This window comes from Elgaria multicarinata, chromosome 3 (genome assembly GCF_023053635.1).
Source record: "Elgaria multicarinata webbii isolate HBS135686 ecotype San Diego chromosome 3, rElgMul1.1.pri, whole genome shotgun sequence".
In the NCBI taxonomy this organism is placed as follows: Eukaryota; Metazoa; Chordata; class Lepidosauria; order Squamata; family Anguidae; genus Elgaria; species Elgaria multicarinata.
This window is the reverse complement of record NC_086173.1, coordinates 154,836,413-154,861,830: the sequence shown is the minus strand read 5'-3', so window position 1 is coordinate 154,861,830 and position 25,418 is coordinate 154,836,413. Positions and strand designations below refer to the sequence as shown.

Below are 25,418 nucleotides of genomic sequence, written 5' to 3'. Positions count from 1 at the left end.
CTAGGATTATGGGAGAGGGAGAATAATGTCTCTCTACCCGCTTTCACCTCACCATGCATAATCTCAGACACTTCTATCACGTCTCCCCTTCCTCGCCTTTTCTCTAAGCCAGTGGTTCCTAAAGTGGGCGGTGGGGTTGCATAGGGGGTGTTAAGAGGCATAGGGGCGGCAGAGGGGAGCGCTAAGAGGCAAAGGGGCGGCAGGGGGGCGCTTGAGGTGGTCTTTTCCAAGAAGCACCTCTCCAGAAGGTCTTAAAACCCAGGGACGTTTTTATGGGAGAAGGTAGTTTGGTCCCAAGAGTCCTTTTCATAGAATCATAGAATAGCAGAGTTGGAAGGGGCCTACAAGGCCATCGAGTCCAACCCCCTGCTCAAGGCAGGAATCCACCCTAAAGCATCCCTGACAGATGCCTGACAGATGTCCAGCTGCCTCTTGAAGGCCTCTAGTGTGGGAGAGCCCACAACCTCCCTAGGTAGCTGATTCCATTGTCGCACTGCTCTAACAGTCAGGAAGTTTTTCCTGATGTCCAGCTGGAATCTGGCTTCCTTTAACTTGAGCCCGTTATTCCGTGTCCTGCACTCTGGGAGGATCGAGAAGAGATCCTGGCCCTCCTCTGTGTGACAACCTTTTAAGTATTTGAAGAGTGCTATCATGTCTCCCCTCAATCTTCTCTTCTCCAGGCTAAACATGCCCAGTTCTTTCAGTCTCTCTTCATAGGTTTGTTTCTAGACCTCTGATCATCCTGGTTGCCCTCTTCTGAACACGCTCCAGCTTGTCTGCGTCCTTCTTGAACTGTGGAGCCCAGAACTGGACGCAATACTCTAGATGAGGCCTAACCAGGGCCGAATAGAGAGGAACCAGTACCTCACGTGATTTAGAAGCTATACTTCTATTAATGCAGCCCCAAATAGCATTTGCCTTTCTTGCAGCCATATCGCACTGTTGGCTCATATTCAGCTTGCAATCTACAACAATTCCAAGATCCTTCTCGTTTGTAGTATTGCTGAGCCAAGTGTCCCCCATCTTGTAACTGTGCATTTGGTTTCTATTCCCTAAATGTAGAACTTGGCATTTATCCCTATTAAATTTCATTCTGTTGTTTTCAGCCCAGCACTCCAGCCTATCAAGATCACTTTGAAGTTTGTTTCTGTCTTCCAGGGTATTAGCTATCCCACCCAATTTGGTGTCATCTGCAAATTTGATCAGCATTCCCTGCACCTCCTCGTCCAAATCATTAATTAAAATGTTGAATTTTAATGGTGAATTGCTATCCTGCTCTATGGAGAGTGGTTCAGAAGCTCCTGGTTGAATTTTCAACATCATATTTGGTGGAATGTGGTTTTAGTGTGGTCTGCCTACTTCTCTCCAATCAAAGAAATCAACTCCAGAATTACAAAACGTGGTGATTTAAGACTCATATTAGTGACTTTAAACCAGACATTGGGAAACTGGTTTCACTTCATCAAGTCCATCTGTCACATTACTCCACCCTAGTTACTAAATGTGATGTCTAATATCCTTGCTTAATGACTATCAAACTGAAAAGATGATATCACTGGATCAAGTTTAGTTGAACAAACTAAAATAAGTTAATTGGATTTTGAATAAACAATCAATTAATTGTTACTGTTTCGAATTTTATTGTTATCTTCCTTAGTGGGTCGTTGAAAACCGCTATTCTGAATAATGATTTTTATGGTGTATGCCTGGGGGGGAGGGGGCACTGGGCATGAGTTTGTGGAACCAAGGGGGCGGTGACCTGAAAAAGTTTGGGAACCACTGCTCTAAGCTAAACAGTCCCAGATGTCATTAACCTTTCCTCATAGGGGAGTTGTTCCAGCCCCTTGATCATTTGGGTCATCCCCTTTTCTGCACTTTTTTTCAAACTTGACAACATCCTTTTTTTTCCCCCCTTCCAGATGTGGTGCCCAGAACTGTACACAGTATCCGAAGTGTAGTTGCATCAGATTTGTAAAAGGGGAACAAGATACTGGCAGTTTTATTTTTGATTCCTTTCCTAAATAAGTGTAATGTAGCACTCCGGCACGGAGGAGGCACGGTGCGTCCATCCTCTGGCAACAGCCCACTTGGCTTCAATGCAGGATGCAGAGGTGGGGCTGAGCACTCTATTCCTTCTTTGCCAGCCCACTCACTTGCCCTCATGCCATTCCTTGTCACCTACGGCAAACAGTCTAGCACTTAAAAACAAGGCTGCTTTATAACCATCTTTTTCAGTTGTTACTAAACCATATTAAAATATACATTATCTTTAGCGAACCCTTTAAGATTATACATGGCCTGAGCTGAACCCCTTGACCAGAACTGAACAGGGGTAGTGGTGGTGGAATTAGAGAGATGCTGGGCCCATATGAAATACCCCAGTTATGACAGTGCCTCTTTCCTTGAGCCTTGTCATTCGTACCTAGCTCACAGCCTTCTGCTATATTTATTTATTTCAAACATGTGTATTCCGCCCTCTATCAAGATATCAGGGTGGCGTACAGATAAAAGCATATAGTATAAAACAATAAATATACACAACTAAAAACAAATTAAACCATGAACCAAGTTAAAACAATATATAATTTAAAAGCAGTAAAACAATTAAAACAGTTAAAACAATGTGCCGTCTTAATGAATTTAACCATTAAAGGCTTTGTTAAAAAGCCATGTTTTTACTTGGTGTCGAAATGAAATCAGTGTTGGTGCCAGTCAAGCCTCCAAGGGGAGGGCATTCCACAGTCCGGGTGCCACCACAGAGAAAGCCCTCTCCCTTGTCCCGTCATAGCGTATGTGTTGCGCTGGTGGGATGCGGAGAAGGGTTCCTCCAACAGATCTCAAGTCTCGGGCAGGCATATATAAGGAGAGGCGCTATATATACCCAGTCGACACCCAATGTCTTCCAAAGAGGCCTTATTGGTCCTTCCACAACCAACCGAGTATCGCCAAAGAACAGCATGTAAGCAGGCCTTCTCAGTGGTGGCACCCACACTCTGGAACGCCTGCCCGCCCTTTGTTGAAGAGGCAGAAAACATGTTGAACTCGTGAAGACTTATTTGTTTACACAGGCTTTCCCTGACTTGCAAATGATTACGACAGTGCTCTGCTTTGTCTTACTTAGCCTTTGGCTGTTCTTATATTGTGTATATATTATATATATACTGTACATATATATAATATAGTATTGGGAACCACTTAAGAGAGTTTAGGGCATTTAGAGCACAATCCTATGAGGATGGCCATCCAGCCATCCAATGCAGCACAGTCCCTCTGCTCCTCCCACTCTGCATTTCAGCTAGATGGGCTTTTTTTGCCCATCTAGCTGAGATGTCAGGAAGCGGGAGGGAAGGGGGCTGGGGAGGCCAGAGGATTCCTCATACGCTGGCCTCTGAATGACCCCATTCCCTCTTCTCCAAAGTTTCCTTTGCAGAGGTTCTCTCCATGCTGGCTGCAAAGGGAAGGGGAGCATGGGCTCCTGGGTCCGATGTTAGCCCGCTGACTCCAACCTCAGATTTCAGGAATCCAAACTATCCTATCGCACCCCCAGACACTGTCTAGGGGGCATAGGATTGCTCTCCCTGTGGTATAAATGTAACGTAAAGAAATAAATAAGAAGGCTTCTATAAGAAAGCTGGCTATCCTATCCACATAGTTGGTCTAATGGGGGAAAAAGTACTCTGAAGCTTTTGGAATAGTCATCTAAACTATCCTGAACTTTTTTCCTCTGGAAAACAAAATGATCAAGGGGCTTGAGCAAACCCAAAATTCACTTTTGGGGCTTCTTAGCTTAGAGGGGGGGGGGAAGTTAGGGCAGTGGAGGGCAAGGGGAACATGTATAAAATTATGTATGGAGAATGAGGGCACGGAGACATTTTTCTCCATCTCTCATAATGCTAGAACCCAGGTTCAGTCTTTGTAAATCGCTCAGGGAGCTTTGGCTATTAGCTGATACAGAAATGTAAGAAAGGAAAGGAAAATGAAACCCATGAAGCTAAATGGTGGGAGATTCAGGACAGATGAATGGAAGAACTTCTTCACATAGCGTGAAGTTAAGCTGTGGCACTCAGTACCACAAGATGCAGCGATGACCACAACTTTGGATGACTTTAAAAGGGGATTAGACCATCAAGAATACAGCTACCAATGGACACTAGTCCTGATGGCTATATGCTACTTCCAGTGTCAGAGGCGATACACCGATGTATACCAGTTGCTGGGGATCATGTGGATTTCGCATTGGGGCAGATAGTTGGCTACTGCGTGAACAGAATTCTGGACTAGGTACAGCTCTGGCCTTATCCAGCACAGCTCTTCTTCGTCATGATCTTATAAAATGTTTTTTTGTCCTAGGTGCAGTAATCTATGCCACACTTAGCTGTATTCTGTTGCTTCCGACGGTGGCGAGGGGGAGAAGTCACTTATTCACCACAAATATAAATCTATCAAGTATGACGTAGCGGTTAGTGCTGTACTGGGACTTGGGAGATCTAGGTTCTAGTCCCCGTTTGGTCATGAAGCTGTCTGGGCGATTCTGAGCCAGTCACTCACTCTCAGCCTAACCTACCTCACAAGGTTGTTGTGAGGATAAAATGGAGTAGAGGACACCATGTAAGCCACACCTAGTCGACACCCAACTTCTTCCAAAGAGGCCTTATTGGTCATTCCACAACCAATAGAGTGTCATAGAATCATAGAATCGCAGAGTTGGAAGGGGCCTACAAGGCCATCGAGTCCAACCCCCTGCTCAATGCAGGAATCCACTCTAAAGCATCCCTGACAGATGGTTGTCCAGCCGAATAACAGCATGTAAGCAGGCCTTCTCAGTGGCGAGAAGAGGAATAAAGGTGGGATATAAACATAATAAATAAATTAGAAATAAATAAATCCAATAATAAGAATTGTAAAGCCCTTGCTCCACAGTTTTCTCCTCTCACCTAACCCTTTCTATATCCCAGAGATGTTGTTCACACTACCTTGTGCAGACACATCTATTTACCAAACAATACAAAATGACCTCTAGTATCCAGGCATTCCTTATTACTAGTAATCTGTCCAATTTTTGCCTCCTCCAATCTAAACTTCCTTCCATGCCCCTTATCATCCCCCCTTTCAAATGATCTCTGAAAGAACCCACCCCACCCCATCTTCATTAATCATTGCGCTGAGCTGCAAACCCCAGTTCAAATTCTGCCTTTTGTCACAAAGTCCCATGCAACTGAATCCTATGCGTTTACCCAGAAGCAGCTTCAGGAGACATAAGATTGCAGCTTCAGGCAAGCGGCTACCTTTCACCCTCAGTCCCACATCTCCAGTGCACAGACAGCAATACATACCTACTTTACAGGGTTGTCATAAGAGTGGCAGAAATACTGTGTATACAAAACACACCATACACTTTTAAAAAATGATAAACAAACGGTGAATTTTGTTAGCACTTTCTCCCCAAACTTGCAGTGCAGCCAAAGCCGCCAATGGTCTACCACCAATGCAACCCCAGATTTTTCTCTTGGCACACGCTAAGGTGCCCTAGCTGTCCCACTTTTTCATTTTATGAACACATTTTGTTGTGAAATAGGTTTCTGCTGGTGCTGAACAATGTGGGTTCAAAGGAGTCATTTAATGCGCTGAGGATCAGATCCTACCTCTGCCTTATACTCAAGTCTTTTGAGCAGGCCTAGTGGTCCTTTGCCAAGTCTCCCAAGGCAGCCATTTTGTGGCGGTGCTGTGGACAGCTTCTCAAATCGCCAAATCTGCACATGCCCCAAAAAGGTTGCCTGGTATGCTGGAAGTTCCTCCCCAAATCTAGCTGGTTTTTGCCAAAGATGCCAAGGTGGAAAGGGATACATGCACAATTCTTTCACTTCAGAAACCTAGAAATTATATCACCCTTCATAGGCATTTAAAACACAACAACCATCTATTCACTTGTCAGAGGGAGGGGGCTACATCTAAGAGCCCTGGACTGAAGTCCCTGTCTAGTTGTGACAGTTGAGACTCAGTTTCATCATCTGTAAGATGGGATCCATATGGGTCTGCCTCACAAGGCTGTTACAAGCATGAAGAAGATAAAACCCTTTGCACTTTGTCGCTCTTAAATCCCCAAGACAAGCAACAACATAGGAATATACACCTTATTTTGAGCTGGTTTGCATGATCACCACAGCCACAGCGGCTGGCAGCGCACACCGGCCACCACTTTTAATATGCAAGCCACGACTGGCAGTTACTGTGGCTTGTCATGTCATGCGAACCAGGGCATTGTGGCTTAAGCAAGGGTTAAACAGCCCTCAGATAACCCTAGAACAAACCATGGGGTGGGCAGGCGTGTGCCTAGCTTGCATATATGCAAGCAGCACCTGGTGCAATCCCCTCTTCATCACAACAGTTAAAGCTGCAGGAGCCCTGCCCACTTTTGCATCTGGTTACTCTAGAGCAGCTTTAACTGTTGTGATGAAGAGGGCATTTCACCAGATGCTGCATGCCTGCAAATGACACCTGCTGAAATTCCCCTTTTCTATACAACTGTTAAAGATACAAGATCCCTGCCCTCCTTTCCATATGGTCACCCTAGTATTATACCCAAGTGCCATCCCAGCTTCCCTAAAACCCTCCCTTCTCCTCCTCTGAACACACTCATCAAGTCATGCCTTCCAATCCTCGGCCATCACAAACACCCCTGGGTGTTCTCCTGTATCGCTACCACCTCTCATCACTCATAGCCCCAATTCCTTTCCCTCCCCTCACTGCAATTATACTTCCCCCCCCCACCTCTCTTCCCCTCCTTCCAAATCATAACTCCCATCACAGGTATCCTTGAAAAACCTTTCCCATGATCCATCCCAAGCCCTGCTTCTTCCCCTCCCCTCTGTGCACTTAACCTATACCTCCAAGCTGTTCCCCAATGAGCATCACCTCCAATTTTTATTTTCCATCACAGGCACCCCCATACTTTTACTTTCCAGGCTTTGACCACTCCAAGGCCCTCCTCCTTCCTCGGAGTTGTGCCTCACAGCTGTCTTCCACCACAAACACCCCATGTTGAACCGATCCGTCACAGGCACCCCTAATTCCCCCCCCCTCAAGCATCCTCCCCAGGCCTCTCGTCTCCCTCCCCGTATTTTTTTAAAAACTCCTACCTTTCCTCCATCACTGTAACACCCCCCCCCATTCTGTCTCCCTTGCCTCTCATTCCTCTCCCCCCCCTTTACTAAAACACCCAGCAGTGGCGCAGCCGGGGTGCATCTCTGGGGCAGCCGTCCAGGGACCCGACCCGACCCACCCCCACCCCCACCTCACCCCACCCCATCCTTCCTAACACAGCAGGGCTGGCTCAGCCCGTGAGAAGTAAGCGAAGTAACGCCATTCAATCCAGATTATCCAAAAATATAATCTAACCGCACCGCTGCTGCCCAACCCCAGCCCTATACCGCCCACCCCCTAAAAACAACCCCTCCCAATTGAACCTCCTAGGGGGCCCTCCTCGACCGACCGACCAACCAACCATCACCCCTTTAATGTGGGCACATTCCCACAACGGCCTTACCTGGATGAAGGGGGGGTTTCCTGAGGCAGTGGGGCTGGGGGGGCTCCTAAAGGCCCCTGCCCGGCTACCCCCTGGGCCTCCAGGACCAGGCCATGATGGTGGAGATAGAGGATGGTGGTGCAGCAGCTGCTGCTTTAGGGATGCGCTGCAGGAGGAGAAAAAAAAAGAGGGAAGGGAGAAAAGGCTAGAGAGGCGGAGAGGGTGGGTTGGAAGGCGAGGGAAGCAGCAGAAGAGGAAGAAGAAGAGGAGGAGGAGGAGGAGGGTCAGGACTCGGATGCTCGAGCTTGGCTGGCTCCTGATGCCTCTACCGGCGCGGGCCACTTCCTCGGGGGTTGGGGGAGAGAGGCAGGAAGTAGGGGGCAGCTGATGGGCAGCCCTGGCCACCAATAGCAGCCGGGCTGCTCCCTCCCTCTTTCCCCCCTCCCTCTCTCCCCCTCCCCACCCCGTGACCACTCTGCTCACTCACCAACACCACCCCGTTTCCTCTGCTGCTGCTGCTGCTGCTTCTCGCGCATTCTCGCTTCTCTCCGCCCCTCCTCCTCTTCCTCCTCCTCCATCCATCCATCCGCTTCCCTTTTGCTGCCATTCATTCATTCATTCGTTCGTTTTCATTCATTCCTGCCATCCATCGGGGTGGGGGGCGTTTTGGGGGGGCCCTTCTGCTGGGGAAAAAGAACACATAAACAAACAAGAGATCGCGTGGTTGTGGTTGCTGCTGTTGTTGTTGTTGTGTGAACGTGTGGATCTGGTTTGCAGACACGTGGAGTTGCGGATAGGAGGAAACCGCACGGCAGTCCGGGGTGCGTGTCTACTCGGAGTAAGCCCTCGTCCTTACTGAGCTTGGAGGGGGCTTACTGCTAGGTAAGTGTGCAGGGTAAAATCCTGCTTGACATGAAGGGGATTTAAGTTACTCGTGACTAATTTAAATGCCATTCATTTCAGTGGGTCTACTCTAGTCATGACTAATATAAGTCCGTTGTCATGTCAATGGGTCCACTCTAAGCACCCACAGCCAGGGTCGCGCCCATACAGCGCCATCCTTCGCGTTAACTCTTCCTTGATGCATCTGATGAAGAGGACAGTATGTCCACGAAAGCTCACGCCATAATAAAATGTGGTGTTTTCTCCCTCTAGTAAATGTGTTTTTTGCCTGGCAGAAGCTTGCTAGGGAAGCGTCTCCGCCACCGAGCTGCACCTGCAAACAGATGCGTGTTCACTCGGCAGTAATTCCTAAGGAGTTCAATGGAGCCTACTCCCCAGTAAGCAGGCATAAGATGGGAACATGAACTGTTATATACCTTTAAACGGTGAATGTCCACCATCTGGAAAACGCTGGCATTTCACATTTGAATGCTGATGATCGCAGCTGGATTTCAAGGATATAAAATACACAGATGTCCCAGTATCTTACAACAGCATTCGCCAACCTGGAACCCTCCAGATGTTTTGAACTAAAACTCCCATCATCCCCAACCAGCAAGGCCAATGGGAGTTGTAGTCCAACACATCAGGACGACACCAGGTTGGGGACAGTTAAACACCATGCAATAAGCTGTTTACTCACTGTAAAATATGTAATAATTTGGACCTCAATTCCTCAATAATCACATAGCAATTCAAGCCTAAAGCCATGCAACTGCATATTCTTCCTCTGTTTATCCATGCCTCTGTTTCAGTCCCTGTAGTCTGCTTGCTTTCTTGTGTATGCCCTTCATTGTGCATATTTCTAAATTGTATATCTCCTTAATTCAGGGATCTATCCTTCACGGAGGATGGCTATCAGTAGTTACTAGTCTTGATGGCTATTGGCTGCTTTGGCTGAGTTCAGAGGACACGCTAATCAACTGGAGGGAGGGGTTAATAGGAACAGAATGGGAAACAACCATTCATTAGCGTGTTGTCCGAACTCAGCTTTTCAGTATCAGAGGCAGTATGTACACCGGTTGCTGTGGAACATGGAAGGGAGGGTGCTGTTGCGCTCATGTCCTACTTGTGGGGAAGAAGATGCAAGGGAGACTGGAGCAGGCAGGGACCATCGGGGCCTGCTTCAGTTGGACCCCCCCCCACAGGGCTAACATCTTCACCTTGTGGGGAAGAAGGAGCTGTTGGTTTGCCCCTCCATTGGGAGATGAGAGGACGGAGCAGGGCCTTCCCACCAGCCTAAACAGTCTCCTTAATTTCTTTTTATTTTCTCCCTCTTCCCTCCCCATCCACTTTTCCTTGTGTGTCACGTCTTTTTTTTTTAGAATGTAAGCCTGAGGGTAGGGACTGTCTTCTTTATTGATACATTGTAAGCCGCTCCGAGAGCCTTTTGGCTGAGGTGTGGGATAAAAATACTCTAAATAAATAAATAATAAATAAATTAGCAGCTGGTTGGCCACTGTGTGGACAGAATGCTGGACTAGATGGACCCTTGGTGTGATCCAGCAGGGCTCTTCTGATGTTCATATGTTATCTTCCCATATATATTTTTGAAATGGATGTGTGTTTTTTACATGGATGGAGTGATATAGCTAAATAAAAATGCCCACGTGCACACACATGCCTGGTGTGTGTGTGTGCACACACATATGTATTAGCTATTTATTCTATTTTAAATTTATTATGTTAGCTGCCTGTAGGAAGATAGGATATAAATATTTTAAATACGATCTGAAGAGAAACCAGAAACGATCTCAACCTATTCTCAAACATTAAATGGGTAAGAAGCTTGGCTTGGACTCTTCCCCCCCCCCCCCCCACAGGGCAAACTGCCATCTTGGCCCTGTGGGGAAGAAGAAGGACCGAGGGGACAGGAGCAGGCAGAAGTAACATCGGGGCCTGCTCCTGCTGGACTCTCTCTCTCTCTCTCTTTCTTTCTCTCTCCTCCCTCCCTCCATCCTTGACTCCTTTTCCTTATGTGTCATGTCTTTATTAGATTGTAAGCCTGAGGGCAGGGACTGTCTTTTTTGCTAAGTGCAAGCCGCTCTGAGAGCCTTTTTTGGCTGAGAAGCGGGGTATAAGTATGATAAATAAATAAATAAATAAAATAATAAATGTGGAACCAGGTATGGAACATGGGCTGCCTAGGGGCCAACTTTTGGTAAATACTTTAAATAAAAAACACCAGGCACGCCTATGCGTGTCTAATCAGAACTTAAAGTGTCACCGAGTTCAACAGGGCTTACTAACGGGTAAGGAGTGTAGCAGTCTTCCTCAACCTGATGCCCTCCAGGGGATTTGCACTACAGCTTTCATCATCCTTGACCATTGACCCTCATGGATGGGGCTGATGGGAATTGTAGTCTGAAACGTCAGAAGGGCACTGGGTTGGGGAAGGCTGGGGTGTAGGATTGTGGCCCCAATTACACACTAGACATAAATCAGGAAATGCAATTACATTCTCACAGCCTGGTTCCTGTACCACGTTTGGTGTTGGAGGCCATTGCAAGCCTGCAGCCACAGAACCGGCTGCTTTACTCCAATCAATACATGCCACCTCGTGCCACCTCACCTTTCCCGACACACATGAGCACACATTTGCTTTATGCCCCTCATTCGACCCTTATGGAGTGCCAGATCAACAATGCTGCACTGGCAGTAGGAAGTCACAACTAGCAGCATTTCCCTGGTTGCGTTCAGACGACACTTTAGTCAATGATGGTTTTAGTAGTCCACCGTCAGTTGAGTGGTCAACGGTTGGTGGTAACTGTGTCGTCTGTTGGGCAAAAAACACTCCATGGTTGACCTTTTCCTGAAAACACACACTGGAGAAACACAGCTGCAGAGTTGACTAGTCACACAACCGCTGGTTAGTGTGTTATCCGAACTGAGCCAGTGGACAAGGGTTGAGTTGACCATCTTGGCTGGCTACAGAGTTCCGTGGCAAGAGTGGCAAAACCGCACCAGCTGCTCTGCTACAGCCGGCACAACTTGCAGAGGCTACTGGGAGAACTGAGGGAGGAGGGAGGGTGGGGAAAGGGGCGGGGGCTGTGCCAGTCAAACGCCAGGTTGACTAGGGCTGAGTTCGGATGACGCGCTAATCAACTAGGGGGGTGTTAATAGGAACAGAATGGGAAGCAACCATTGATTAGCGTGTCATCCGAACTCAGCCTATTAGTCCGCTCAACGCCAGCCCCACCCACCCACAGTTGCGTAGGAACATGTGTATTGTGTAGGGCTGTAAACAACAGAATGAAATTTAATAGGGATAAATGCCAAGTTCTACATCTAGGAAATAGAAACCAAAGGCACAGTTACAAGATGGGGGATACTTGGCTCAGCAATACTACAAACGAGAAGGATCTTGGAATTGTTGTAGATCGCAAGCTGAATATGTGCAATATTCAGTGCGATATGGCTGCAAGAAAGGCAAATGCTATTTGGGGCTGCATTAATAGAAGTATAGCTTCCAAATCGCGTAAGGTACTGATTCCTCTCTATTCGGCCCTGGTTAGGCCTCATCTAGAGTACTGCATCCAGTTCTGGGCTCCACAATTCAAGAAGGATGCAGCCAAGCTGGAGCATGTTCAGAGGAGGGCAACCAGGATGATCAGGGGTCTGGAAACAAAGCCCTATGAGGAGAGACTGAAAGAACTGGGCATGTTTAGCCTGGAGAAGAGAAGATTGAGGGGAGACATGATAGCACTCTTCAAATACTTGAAAGGTTTTCACACAGAGGAGGGCCAGGATCTCTTCTCGATCCTCCCAGAGTGCAGGACACGGAATAACAGGCTCAAGTTAAAGGAAGCCAGATTCCAGCTGGGCATCAGGAAAAACTTCCTGACTTGTTAGAGCAGTGCGACAATGGAATCAGTTACCTAGGGAGGTTGTGGGCTCTCCCACACTAGAGGCAGCTGGACAACAATCTGTCAGGGATGCTTTAGGGTGGATTCCTGCATTGAGCAGGGGGTTGGACTCGATGGCCTTGTAGGCCCCTTCCAACTCTGCTATTCTATGATTCTATAAGTATCCCCTAGATGACTAACTGTGAATTGGCTACTTCCCTCACCATTGACTAAAGTGTTGTCCGAACACAGCATAGAGAGGATGGCGGGGACTATACCTTATGCCCCCCCACATAAACAAATTGGCCCTCAGGGAGGAGGCAAGTGGATTTCAGCAGCACCACTGACTGAGTGAGTGTTTAACCCTTTCCCCAGTGGTGTTTTCCCAATGAAAAGTGCCCTCCCACAACTGCTAATATCTCTGTTAAGCGACTGTATTGTGCCTTTATTCCCACTACCAGGGCCATAGCTAGACCTAAGGTTTATCCCTGGATCGTCCAGGGGTCAAACCTGTTCATCTAGGTGACACAGAGGGGATCCAGTGCTCAGGCAGAGGCGAACCATGGATGATCCCAGGATAATCCTTAGGTCTAGCTGTGGCCCAAGTTTAGAGGATGACTGAGATTGGGAAATGAACATGGAGCAAGAAGGTTAAAAACATCTCTCAAGTGATATCAGGAGATTTAGGGCGTGATTTTATGCATGTTCAGACAGAAAAAGGCTCTACAACTCCTAGCATGCCCTGGCCATACTGGCTGGGAGTTCTATGGATTTTTCTGTCTAAACATGCATAGGATTGAACCATTAATCATACGTCTTCCATGTTGTATGTAATTTGGACCTCGGTCTATTGAACCAGGGGTTGGCAACTTTGGGAGGTCCAGGGGGCACTTTCATCCTCTGGACCCCCACCCCATGGGCCACACTCTGCAGGACATCCTGAGGGGGGAACAGTTTTTAAATCGGTGGCAAACCACAAAAATGATGGAAAATGGTGTATAAAGAGATAAACGAAATAACTGGAATGGTTAGAAGAAACACCAAGTGTAGCATTGTTATCAATGTATGGAAAACTTAAATGTAATCAAATGAGAATAGAATTAATAACAAACTTGTTAACAGCTACAAGGTTAATGATATTTAAAAAGAAAGGAAAAAAGGACCAAAAATGGTTAAAAGATAATAGAGAATGCAGAGGAAATTCCAAATTTGAGTTGATTTTAGAAAAAGAAAAAGAAGAAAATAAACTGATAAAAGGATTAATGAGTGAAATATATAAAATATTAGTGGAAATGGAAAGTCAAGAAGATTTTGTTAGGATGGTATGGGAAACAGATTTGAAAGAGAGAATAGAGCAACAGAACTGGGGGAGGATATGGAAACAATGACTGTTGAAAAACATGTCTGTAAGGATAAAAGAAAATTATTAGAAGATAGTATGGAGGTGGTACTTAACTCCTGTAAAATTAAATTTAGTTAATAAGGAGAACTCGACACTTCGTTGGAGAGGATGTCAGGAGAAAGAAACATATATCCATATGTGGTGGAATTGTGAATATGTACAAAAATGATGGGAAATGGTGTATAAAGGGATAAACGAAATAACTGGAATGAAGTTAGAAGAAACACCTAGTGTAGCGTTGTTAGCAATGTATGGAAAACTTAAATGTAATCTAAATCGGTGGCAAAACACTATATACTACTGAAAGAATCAAATTTAGCTCATTTGCAAATTACATCTGCCCCTTTTGGTGCTCCATAGCCGCTACAGAGTGTGAACCGCCCAGAGAGCTTTGACTACGGGGTGGTATAAAAATGTAATAGATAAGTAAATTAAGTGGTCAAATCTAGTTTGCAAAAACACTACATTTGACCCTTTTTGTGTTTCATAGTGCAAAAAGCATCTTCCTTTTTCTGCCACAAATTTGGCCGTGGGGTCCACATGTGGTCCATGGGCTGCATGTTGCTCACCCCTGATCTGATCTGGTCTGGCCTTCCCCAACGTGCTGCCCACCAGATACTTCAGATCTTTACCTCCCCACAACTCCAGCCAGCATGGCCAATGGTCAGGAATGCTGGGAGTTGTCGTCTAAAACGTCTAGGGGGCACTAGATTGGAGAAACGTTGCTCTAGGCTTAGCCACCGCTTCCTCTTGCCCCCTTGTCTCCTCAGCAGTGCTCTTAGGATACCTGTCTCCCTTTCATACTGTATAGCCCTCCTGACCATAGGTGCTGCAAAATTTCTTTAGAGCCCACAGATTAGCCCCTTCTAGTCTCAATTCCCTGACCCTCTATCATTTTCCTACAGCCTTCTACCCATTTCCTTGGTTTTCTCTTTCTCAGCCCGTTCCCTACACTGCACCATTCCTTCAGCATGCTTGCCCATGGCCTCCTGCCCCTTAGGTTCCCACATCTAAGGTCCTCCTCTGAGTGCCTACTCTGAGGAAAGCTCAGAGGATGGCAACAATGGAGAGGGCCTTCTCAGTGGTGGCCCCCCAATTGTGGAATGATCTCCCTGACGAGGCCCACCTGGCGCCAACATTGTTATCTTTTCGGCACCAGATCAAGACTTTTCTCCCAGGCATTTAACAGCATATGCTGAGTTTGAAATTGACTCTGGATCTGCTGAGAGTTTATAGTTGTTTTAAGTGTGTGTGTGTGTGTGTGCATAATTTTTTTAAAAAATTGTGCTTTTATGGTTTTAAATTTTGTATATTGATTTTTAATGTTCAATGTTTTTAATCTCTGTAAACTGCCTATGGAGCAGTATATAAATGTAATAAATCATCATCGGATTTGAGTGCTTCCTAGGTTGGCTGCTAATCTAGTGGCAAAAAAGAGAGAAAACCCATCACTAAAGTAGAGGTCAGAAGAAGCACAATTTTGCATAAAATGTACATGTGCTAATTCATATGTATAGATGCAAATGTAGAAATAATGACTATCATTTAAATATATCTCATCATAGTGGAGAAGGCTATGATCCAGTGACGTGTGCACCTGCTCAGTCTAGCTGTGCAGGTACTGACTGTTGATAGCCAGTCTCAAGGCCTCTGCTGTTCTCTCTTCTTATGATGCTTTATCTTTAAACTGAACTTGGACTAGACATTCCTTCAAATAGAGGATTGCCCTCTGATAGCCCTCCAAATAAAGGCGTGCTTTCCGAAAAGTAGGATACATGACCACCACTTCTTCCCAATCCACAGCCTGAATCTTTGTAGGATTGTACAACTTATTAGATTGTAAGCCTATGCGGCAGGGTCTTGCTATTTACTAGGGGTGTGCACGGACCCCCCGCTCCGCTTCACTTGCAGATCCGCCATTTTCCGGATCGGGCCGCTCCGCCCCGCCCCCGCTCCGCCCACTTCCGCTCCGCTCTGCCCGGAGCTCCGGATCCGGATCCGGAGCTCCGTTTTCCCCCCCCCCATAGGCTTGCATTGAAAGCTAAAAAATTATACAACTTTTTTTCTGTTCAAGTTAGAAACCTCATGTTTGGCACCATGACACCTCATGGGGATATACACACGCACGCCAAGTTTCAAAGCAATCCCATCATCCCCTGATTTTTGGCGAATTTTTGAAAATCGGGCACCCCACACACAACATCCCTGCGAGGTGGGCGGGGAGGAGGGAGGGAAGGCAGGCAGGCATGCAGCTGGCATTTCTGGGGGCATAAGGAAGTGAGCCAAGGATAAGCCAGTAATGCATATAAAATGGAATAAATCAATCAATAAACAAAGGAGGGGTGGAATTAAAAGCAGCAGTGTTGCTCAATAAACAGCAAGAAGAATTTTTTTAAAAAGGCTATATCTGTCTTTTACCAGCAATAGGGGGACGTGCCCGGGGGAGGGGGAAGTAGCTGCCAGTTCAAGACACTGACAGCCACCAACAGCTCTGAGAAGAAGTAAAACGCTCACTTCGACTCATAACAGGCATTGCTCCACCACTGAAAAGTGACCATTCACTTCAACTCATGATAGGCATTGCTCCACCGTTTTACTCTCTTTGGAAGGCTCTAATGGCCTTCCAGTGCAGGAGAGAGTGGGGGCACGTCCACGATGAGATGCCCTAGGGGAGCTCATCCCCTTGCACCACATCTATTCAGTTGTTCACCAAGGTTAGGGTGGGGAGCAGTGCTGTGTTTCTATCTCTTATTCTTGGCTTAGTATATGATTTCAGGTTGTGTTTGTGCATTTGGTGGGGCTACTGTGTTAAAAAACACGGGGAAAAGCCCGTTCAGATGAAGAAAGAGAAGTTTCCCAGAATCCCAAGTTACCTGTTTTGCCTATGCCCTCCTCCAACTTTGGGATCATCATGACCGGGAGCTGACTCTGCCCCTCAGCCCTTTGAAAAAGGTATTTTTCCCGCCGATTTTTTAAAAACTTCTAGCCCGCGACCCGTACGATGCAGAAAGTTGAGAGTGGTCTCAAAATGACCCCCATCCACGACTCTCTGTGCACAAGAATTTTCAGAATGATAGCTTAAACCCCCCCCAGTTATCCCCGATTCTTTCCCTCAATGCAATCCTATGGGCGAAAAGCCGAAAACGCCGTTTGAGCCGCGCGGTTGACCCGATTTTCACAAAAATATAGCACGCGACCCGTACGATGCAGAAAGTTGAGAGTGGTCTCAAAATGACCCCCATCCACGACTCTCTGTGCACAAGAATTTTCAGAATGATAGCTTAAACCCCCCCCCAGTTATCCCCAATTCTTTCCCTCAATGCAATCCTATGGGCGAAAAGCCGAAAACGCCGTTTGAGCCGCGCGGTTGACCCGATTTTCACAAAAATATAGCACGCGACCCAGACAACGCAGAGAGGTGAGAGTGGTCTCAAAATGACCCCCATCCACGACTCTCTGTGCACAAGAATTTTCAGAATGATAGCTTCAAAAACAACGTAGTTATGCGCGATTATTTGCCGCAATGCAATCCTATGGCGAAATGTTTTCAAGATGGCGACCGGAGCGCTCCGCCTGAACTAGGAGCTCCGAAAAATGGGCGCTTCTCTTCGCCTTGCTTCTAGGGGGTCCGCGGTCCGCTCCTACTCCGCCTCTGGGTAAGGCGGAGCAGGCCAATCCGCTACTGCTTCTACGCTCCTAATCAGAGCGGAGCACATCCCTACTATTTACTGTGTTATCTGTACAGCACCATGTACATTGATGGTGCTATATAAATAAATAATAATAATAAATAATTTTAATCCCATCCAAACTGATAACTTCCCTTTCCCCTACAAAAGTTGGACTGCAGATTGTTTCGTTCCCTGAGAAACTGACCAATCCATGTCTGGCCAGCCAATCAGTGTCACAGCATGCTATAGCTGGATTTAGACACACCTAACTCTGCATAGGATCAGGCTGTGCCTGTACATAAGATATTTTCTATTTATTTATACTACATTTCTATACTGTCCAATAGCCAAAGCTCTCTGGGTGGTTCGCACAAGATTACCCATGCACTGCTTAATCGTGCTGCAATCCTATGCACACTTATGTGGGACCCTTTGAACTCTGTGGACTTCTGCATAAAGTGCATGTGACTGTAAGGTTGCAAAACTTTGTACACTTACGTGTGAGTAAATCCCATTGAAACCAATGGGACTTACTTTCAAATCAATATGGCTTGTATGAATATGTATATACAGAATTACAAGGAGTGGTTAATGGGGAGAGAAAGATGATAGATTAGATGACGATTACACAAAAGTGGAGCTGGGTCTGGATTTGAGGGGGCCATTCACAATGTGCTCTCTCATGGCCCCCATCCTATGTTGCCGTGCCCAGCAGATTTGTCTGTTGGCAGCAGCAATGGACAACAGATAATCAGCTATTTCAATTTTCCACGATACCTCAGCTTCACTTTATTCTGGGGTAATCTGGGAAATTAAATTGTGGCTCTCAAGCCCAATGCTGGGGTCCCAGAAGCTGCTCAAGAAAGGATGCTGTGTGCTGACTTCAGGCCTGATTGGGAGTAAGTTAGGGTGACCATACTTGGGAAAACAAAAAAGAGGACACCTAGTGTGTGTGTGGGGAAGCAGCTTTCTGAGTCCTGCAGAAAGTACGTTATTCCCCTGCCACCTTAAAGAACCCGATTGGAGTGGAGGAAGGGAAAGGATTTCATTCTGCACCACCACCATCCACTCCAATTGGGGCCTTTTCTATAATGTCCACGAATGACCCACTTTCCCCTTTAAGACCTCAATTGGAGCTCGGGGTGGGGGAATGATGTGCCTCAAGAAAGCATGTCATTCCCTCCTGCCATGCTAATGGCAGCCTTAAAGGGGAAGGTGTGTCATTCCAGGACATTATTGAAAATTATAGAAAATCCCCCCTGACACCATGGAAAGAACAAAAAACAGGACAAATCCGGGGAAATCCTGACAGTTGGCCACCCTAAGTAAGTAGAATGAGAAAGAGGTGGAGAGAGAAAAGGACAAGATGCTTGAAACTAGTTCCAAGTGCAGGACTCTTAAAGTGTGTGCATCACTGCTGGAGCACAATGTCATACAGGGGAACTAAAATATCTACCAGAGCCTGCACCATCCTCCAAGCACTGAAAATTCGCTGGAGCATTTGGGGAAAGGTTAAGCAAGGCTAACTTTCAGGGCTGTCCCAAGGCATTTTTATTTTATTTATTTTTATTTCTCATTACATTTATATCCCACCTTTATTCCTCCGAGGAACCCCAAGATGGCTCACATGGCCCTCCTCCTCTCCATTTTATCATCACAACAACCCTGTGAAGTAGGTTAGGCTGAGAGTCAGTGACTGGACCAATGTCACCCAGTGAGCTTTACTGCTGCGTGGGGACTAAAACCCAGGTCTCCCGAGTCCCAATTCAATATATTTATTTATTTATTTATTTATTTATTACATTTCTATACCGCCCAATAGCCGGAGCTCTCTGGGCAGTTCACAAAAATTAAAACCATTCAAATTCTAAAACAACAGTATAAAACCATAATATAAAATACAATATAAAAGCTCAACCAGATCAAAACAGCAGCAATGCAAAATTACAACTTTAAAACACCAAGTTAAAATTTATTTATAAACTGTTAAAATGCTGGGAGAATAAAAAGGTCTTCACCTGGCGTCTAAAAGCATATATTGTAGGTGCCAAGCGAACCTCCTTAGGGAGCTCATTCCACAGCCGGGGTGCCTCAGCAGAGAAGGCCCTGCTCCTGGTAGCCACCTGCCTCACTTCCTTTGGCAGGGGCTCGCGGAGAAGGACCCCTGGGGATGTACTTTTAACATCTACACCACACAGGTTGCCTGAGGTGAAGGACAAGAAGGACAAAATTCAACTGTCAGCCAATTGAACTGACAGTTGAATTTTACACCAATACTGTTGTCCTCCACTACACCTGAAGGCAACAAACTAGCTTAGGGGGCACACAGATCCCTCCTCCTAATAACTTGCTGCTGCCTCCCAGCACCTGCTGCCTGAGGCAACTGCCTCACTCTCTCTAATGGCAGGGCAAATCCTGCTCACTTTGTAGCACTCAATGGGCTGGTTCAGACAACACACTAAACCATGCTGCTTTACCATAAAATGGTTAAGCCAACGCATTAACCTTAATGCATGAACCAGGCCATTATGTTTCACACTGACTTTGCCCACTTTCCGCGCACATGCCAGCCCTTGCCTGTGCTACCCTGAATCTGGGCACCCATAAACAACAGCAAAGGAATCACCCAAGTTTGATCTGCCCTGTGCTGAGTTCTCCCAGGATTCACAGGCATGCAGGGAAGGAGAAATGCTCACGCCTTCCATACTTCAATATCGCTACACATTACACGGGGCACTTACTTGGCTTAAGGAGAGTTAACAGAAGTGGGATGGCAGGACAATGGCAGGAATTACGATGGCTGTGGGTTGCCATGGCACTAGCAGGGATGATTCTCAGGCCTTAGCTAGACCTAAGGTTTATCCCGGGATCATCCCGGGGTCGTCCCTGCCTGCTCCCGGGATATCCTGTGTGTCATTTACATGAACAGGGATGACCCCGGGAAACTCCCAGGAGAAACCTTAGATCTAGCTAAGGCCATAGTCTAATAGTGCAGTCCTAAAACTGGTAGCAGTAAATGTATTATTATTATTATTATTATTATTATTATTATTATTATTATATTTATTTGTATCCCGCCTTTTGCCCAATACTGGGCCTCAAGGCGGCCTTACAAAATTCAAAACATACATTTTAAAACCTATGAATATACAAAAGTTTAAAATATATTCCAATATTAAAACATTAAAACATTTAAAATACATGACAATTTTAAAAGACCTTAGCACAGACGGAGGCTCAGATTAATCGCCAAAGGCCTGCCGGAACAAAAAAGGTTTTGCCTGCCTCCGAAAGCACATCAAGGGGGGAGCCAGTCTAGCTTCCCTGGGAAGAGAGTTCCAGAGCACTGGAGCAGCCACCGAGAAGGCCCTCTCCCACGTTCCCACCAGGCGTACCTATGATGGTGGTGGGACTGAAGGAAGGGCTTCCCCAGAAGAACTCAAAGCACAGGTAGGCTCATTTTCAAATATTTTCTCAGAAGGGCAAAATTCTCCAACCGTTTCTTGAGTGGGGGGAGCAATGGCAATGGCCCCAGGGAGAGGTTTCATCTCTCTGATGAATGTAATGTGTTAACATCCTCCGGGTCCAGATTAGGCTTCTTCAGGAGTGGTCTAATTACCGCCTCTTTTAAAGAGGCCGGCACCACTCCCTCTCTCAAGGAGGCATTTACAACCTCCTGGACCTCAATTTACATTCAATTGATTGTAACTTAACTTGCTAATCCAGAACGGACCAATAGAAGGGTTAGAAAGAGACTAACACCCTCTTGTAGTCAGGGCCTATATATAATCATAACACGGTGCAAACTCGGACGTGATCCAAAAGTCGCGGTAAATCGCAAATGCGAATATGCGCATTATGATGTTAAAAACCCGGCGCTACGGCAAATGGATGGCTGCATCATGTGTCCTGAAACTAGGGGTGTGATCCGCTCCGATTAGGAGCGTAGAAGCAGTAGCGGATTGGCCTGCTCCGCCTTACCCAGAGGCGGAGTAGGAGCGGACCGCGGACCCCTAGAAGCAAGACGAAGAGAAGCGACCATTTTTCGGAGCTCCTAGTTCAGGCGGAGCGCTCCGGTCGCCATCTTGAAAACATTTCGCCATAGGATTGCATTGCGGCAAATAATCACGCATAACTAGGTTGTTTTTGAAGCTATCGTTCTGGAAATTCTTGTGCTCAGAGAGTCGTGGATGGGGGTCATTTTGAGACCACTCTCACCTCTCTGCGTTGTGTGGGTCGCGTGCTATATTTTTTTGAAAATCGGGTCAACCGCGCGGCTCAAACGGCGTTTTCGGCTTTTCGCCCATAGGATTGCATTGAGGGAAAGAATCGGGGATAACTGGGGGGGGGTTAAGCTATCGTTCTGAAAATTCTTGTGCACAGAGAGTCGTGGATGGGGATCATTTTGAGACTACTCTCAACTTTCTGCGTCGTACGGGTCGCGCGCTAGAAGTTTTTTAAAAATCGGCGGGAAAAATACCTTTTTCAAAGGGCTGAGGGGCAGAGTCAGCTCCCGGTCATGATGATCCCAAAGTTAGAGGAGGGCATAGGCAAAACAGGTAACTTGGGATTCTGGGAAACTTCTCTTTCTTCATCTGAACGGGCTTTTCCCCGTGTTTTTTAACACAGTAGCCCCACCAAATGCACAAACACAACCTGAAATCATATACTAAGCCAAGAATAAGAGATAGAAACACAGCACTGCTCCCCACCCTAACTTTGGGGAACAACTGAAAAGATGTGGTGCAAGGGGATGAGCTCCCCTAGGGCATCTCATCGTGGACGTGCCCCCACTCTCTCCTGCACTGGAAGGCCATTAGAGCCTTCCAAAGAGAGTAAAACGGTGGAGCAATGCCTATCATGAGTTGAAGTGAATGCTCACTTTTTAGTGGTGGAGCGATGCCTGTTATGAGTTGAAGTGAGCGTTTACTTCTTAATCTCAGAGCTGTTGGTGGCTGTCTTGAGTTGAACTGGCAGCTGCTTCCCCCTCCCCCGGGCACGTCCCCCTATTGCTGGTAAAAGACAGATATAGCCTTTTTTTAAAAAATCTTCTTGCTGTTTATTGAGCAACACTGCTGCTTTTAATTCCACCCCTCCTTTGTTTATTTATTGATTTATTCCATTTTATATGCATTACTGGCTTATCCTTGGCTCACTTCCTTATGCCCCCAGAAATGCCAGCTGCATGCCTGCCTGCCTTCCCTCCCTCCTCCCCTGCCCACTTCCCAGGGATGTTGTGTGTGTGTGGCTTTGACTCAGGGGAGAAGTCCTTCCTGCGCTCACTTGGAGTTTTGGAAGTTCCAAATTTTGCAGGTTTAAGCCCCGCCAAAAAACAGGGGATGATGGGACTGCCTTGAGTCTCGGCGTGCGTATGTATCCCTGGATAAGCTTTCATGGTGGTGAGTTTGAGGTTTTTTTTTAACGTGCAAAATTGACGGAGCTATGGAAAGGGGTGTTGGATTTTCATAAATTCCCCAAAAATCAGGGGATGATGGGACTGCCTTGAGTCTCAGCGTGCGTATGTATCCCTGGATAAGCTTTCATGGTGGCGAGTTTGAGGTTTCTAACGTGCAAATTGACGGAGCTATGGAAAGGGGTGTGAATGGGGTGCCCGATTTTCAAAAATTCCCCAAAAATCAGGGGATGATGGGATTGCTTTGAAACTTGGCGTGCGTGTGTATACCCCCATGAGGTGTCATGGTGCCAAACGTGAGGTTTCTAACTTGAACAGAAAAAAAGTTGTATAATTTTTTAGCTTTCAATGCAAGCCTATGGGGGGGGAAACGGAGCTCCGGATCCAGATCCGGAGCTCCGAGCGGAGCGGAGCGGAGCGGAAGTGGGCGGAGCGGGGACGGGGCGGAGCGGCCCGATCCGGAAAATGGCGGATCTGCAAGTGAAGCGGAGCGGGGGGTCCGTGCACACCCCTACCTGAAACGTGAAAATGCGCATTTAGGTTGGGGTAAACAAGCCGTATAGACAAGCCCTAGGCCATGGGAGGTACTGCTCCTCCACCTCACCACCACCATCACTTGGGCCAGCGTGAGAGACTGGGGAACAAGCAGGTTGCCGTGGTGATGAGGAGAAGCAACTCCAGTGGATTCTTGTCAGTGAGCTCTGGTGTGGGCTGCCAGCAGGTGCCCGACCATAACAGTGGCCCTGCATCCCCGTCCTGACAAGGCAGGGCATCCTATGGCATGGTTTGAAGGCATGAGATGCAGCCATTGGGCTGAAGCTAAGCCATTTTGGGCCTGGCCAGTGCCAGGATGTGAGACCACCTGGGTTGTAGTCTACCTTGTGTTCTATCGTGATAGAAAGTGAGGGTGTGAATGTTTCCCAGGGAGAGGTTTCATCTCTCTAATAAATGTAATGTGCCAAGGGTTAAAGATGGCTTCTCTGCCAAAGGGTGGCTACATGATGTGGCTATATGCCAGATTTGCATTCCTTAATGGTGGACATCATGTCCTAGCAGACAAAGGGAAAAACTTTCAACCAATAGAGCATCCAATGTAACCTATGACTCATTGAGATTGCACACCTTAACTTGAAAATTGAATGTAACTTAATTTGCTAATCCAGAACTGACCAATAGAAGGGTTAGAAAGAGACTAACACCCTCTTGTAGTCAGGGCCTATATATTCTGTGAGATTCCTTTGTTCTGGGTGCCTCCATCTTGTGGAACCGGAGAGCACCCCCATACTGCAGAATCGGAAGTAAATGGATTAAGTGTATTCTCCAGCCTCATGTGGTTGGTTGGCTACTAACGCGCCGGGGAAGCGGGCCTTTAAATCCCTGGTTAAAGGACAACAATAGTGTAGTTTCTTTATTCCACCCACCTGCACCCCAGTTCTGCTTGCTGCCACTGCCAGGGAGTTCCACAGATTAACCTCCTAGAAAGTGTGCCTAGGATGGTAGCCTATCAATCCTATGGGCTTCCACGGGTACATGCAAGACATCACAGTGATGTCTAGAATTGTGGCATCTCAGGGTAACACATTGAGGGATGGGGATTTAATGTGTGTTGCTGTAAAACTGGTGATAGAAACCAGGAGTGTTGAGTGTGTGACTTGCTACAGTAACAACAGAATTCCTGGCAGGTTTGCTTTGCCCCAGAAGTTGCTGCAATTTGTTTTAATTTTATTTTACGGGCTTGGGCTGCAGTGATGCTGATGGAAAACAGGTTGCCACGTCAAGAGCATCAGCGTTAAGCAGGTGTCTGGTTGCTATGGTAACGCCTCACTCTGTTTTTAAACCCGGACGAGAAGCAGTTGACAGGCAATATACCCTGTAGCAATTGATTAACATGGTCTGGATTGACTGTTATCACAGTCACACAATAGGATGAGGGGAGAGGTTTTATATTTTGATAGTTGCCATGGTAACGTGATATATTTTGTTGAAACAAGCTTAGACTTTATTAGAAAATTGAGGCCTCAGCCCTCAGGCAGGAAGTGACATTTGACCTCCCGGGACCCTTCCTCTTACAAAAGGGCAATCTTAGCACTCGATAAGCCTTCGCCAATTTGCCAATAAGCTTTGATCAAAACCCCTGATCTTTCATTGGCCAATCTACGCGTCATTCAAGATAGAACCTCCCCTCCAACCCAAGCCCGTGACCAATCACGATAATAGTAGGCTTTTTAGCGTGCCTGCTACCGTGCATTTCAATGAGAGTCAAAAAGTTTTCCTGGAGTTCCCTCCCCCAACGTGCTCTCTCTGACTTTTAAGAGGCTTGGATTTCTGTCAATCGGGCTACGCCTCTCTTTTTTTCAGTCGCATGACATCTTATTTTGTTCGATCAACGAAGGCGGGAGAATAAGACACGTCATCCAATAACACAGCCGCATATTTTGATACCCAACAAACACAGCTAGTCAAAAAGTTTTGAGCCGCCCACACAGACCTATAGGTGGGACTAACTGGGACGTGCACAATCAGCTTTGTCAGGTACCACAATTGACCGCTTCTGCTCCCAATGAAATGTCGCCAGGGAGTGAAAGACGGCCAGAAGGACCAATTGCTGAAGAGCGGGCGTTTC

At 46.7% G+C, this 25,418-nt stretch overlaps 1 protein-coding gene across 1 annotated transcript in view; it reads right to left on the bottom strand.

Moving 5' to 3' along the window:
- The window catches only part of PBX2 (PBX homeobox 2), a 139,258-nt gene that overhangs the window by 47,489 nt on the left and 66,351 nt on the right, over positions 1 to 25,418 (bottom strand). The gene's annotated exons all lie outside the window — the stretch shown is intronic.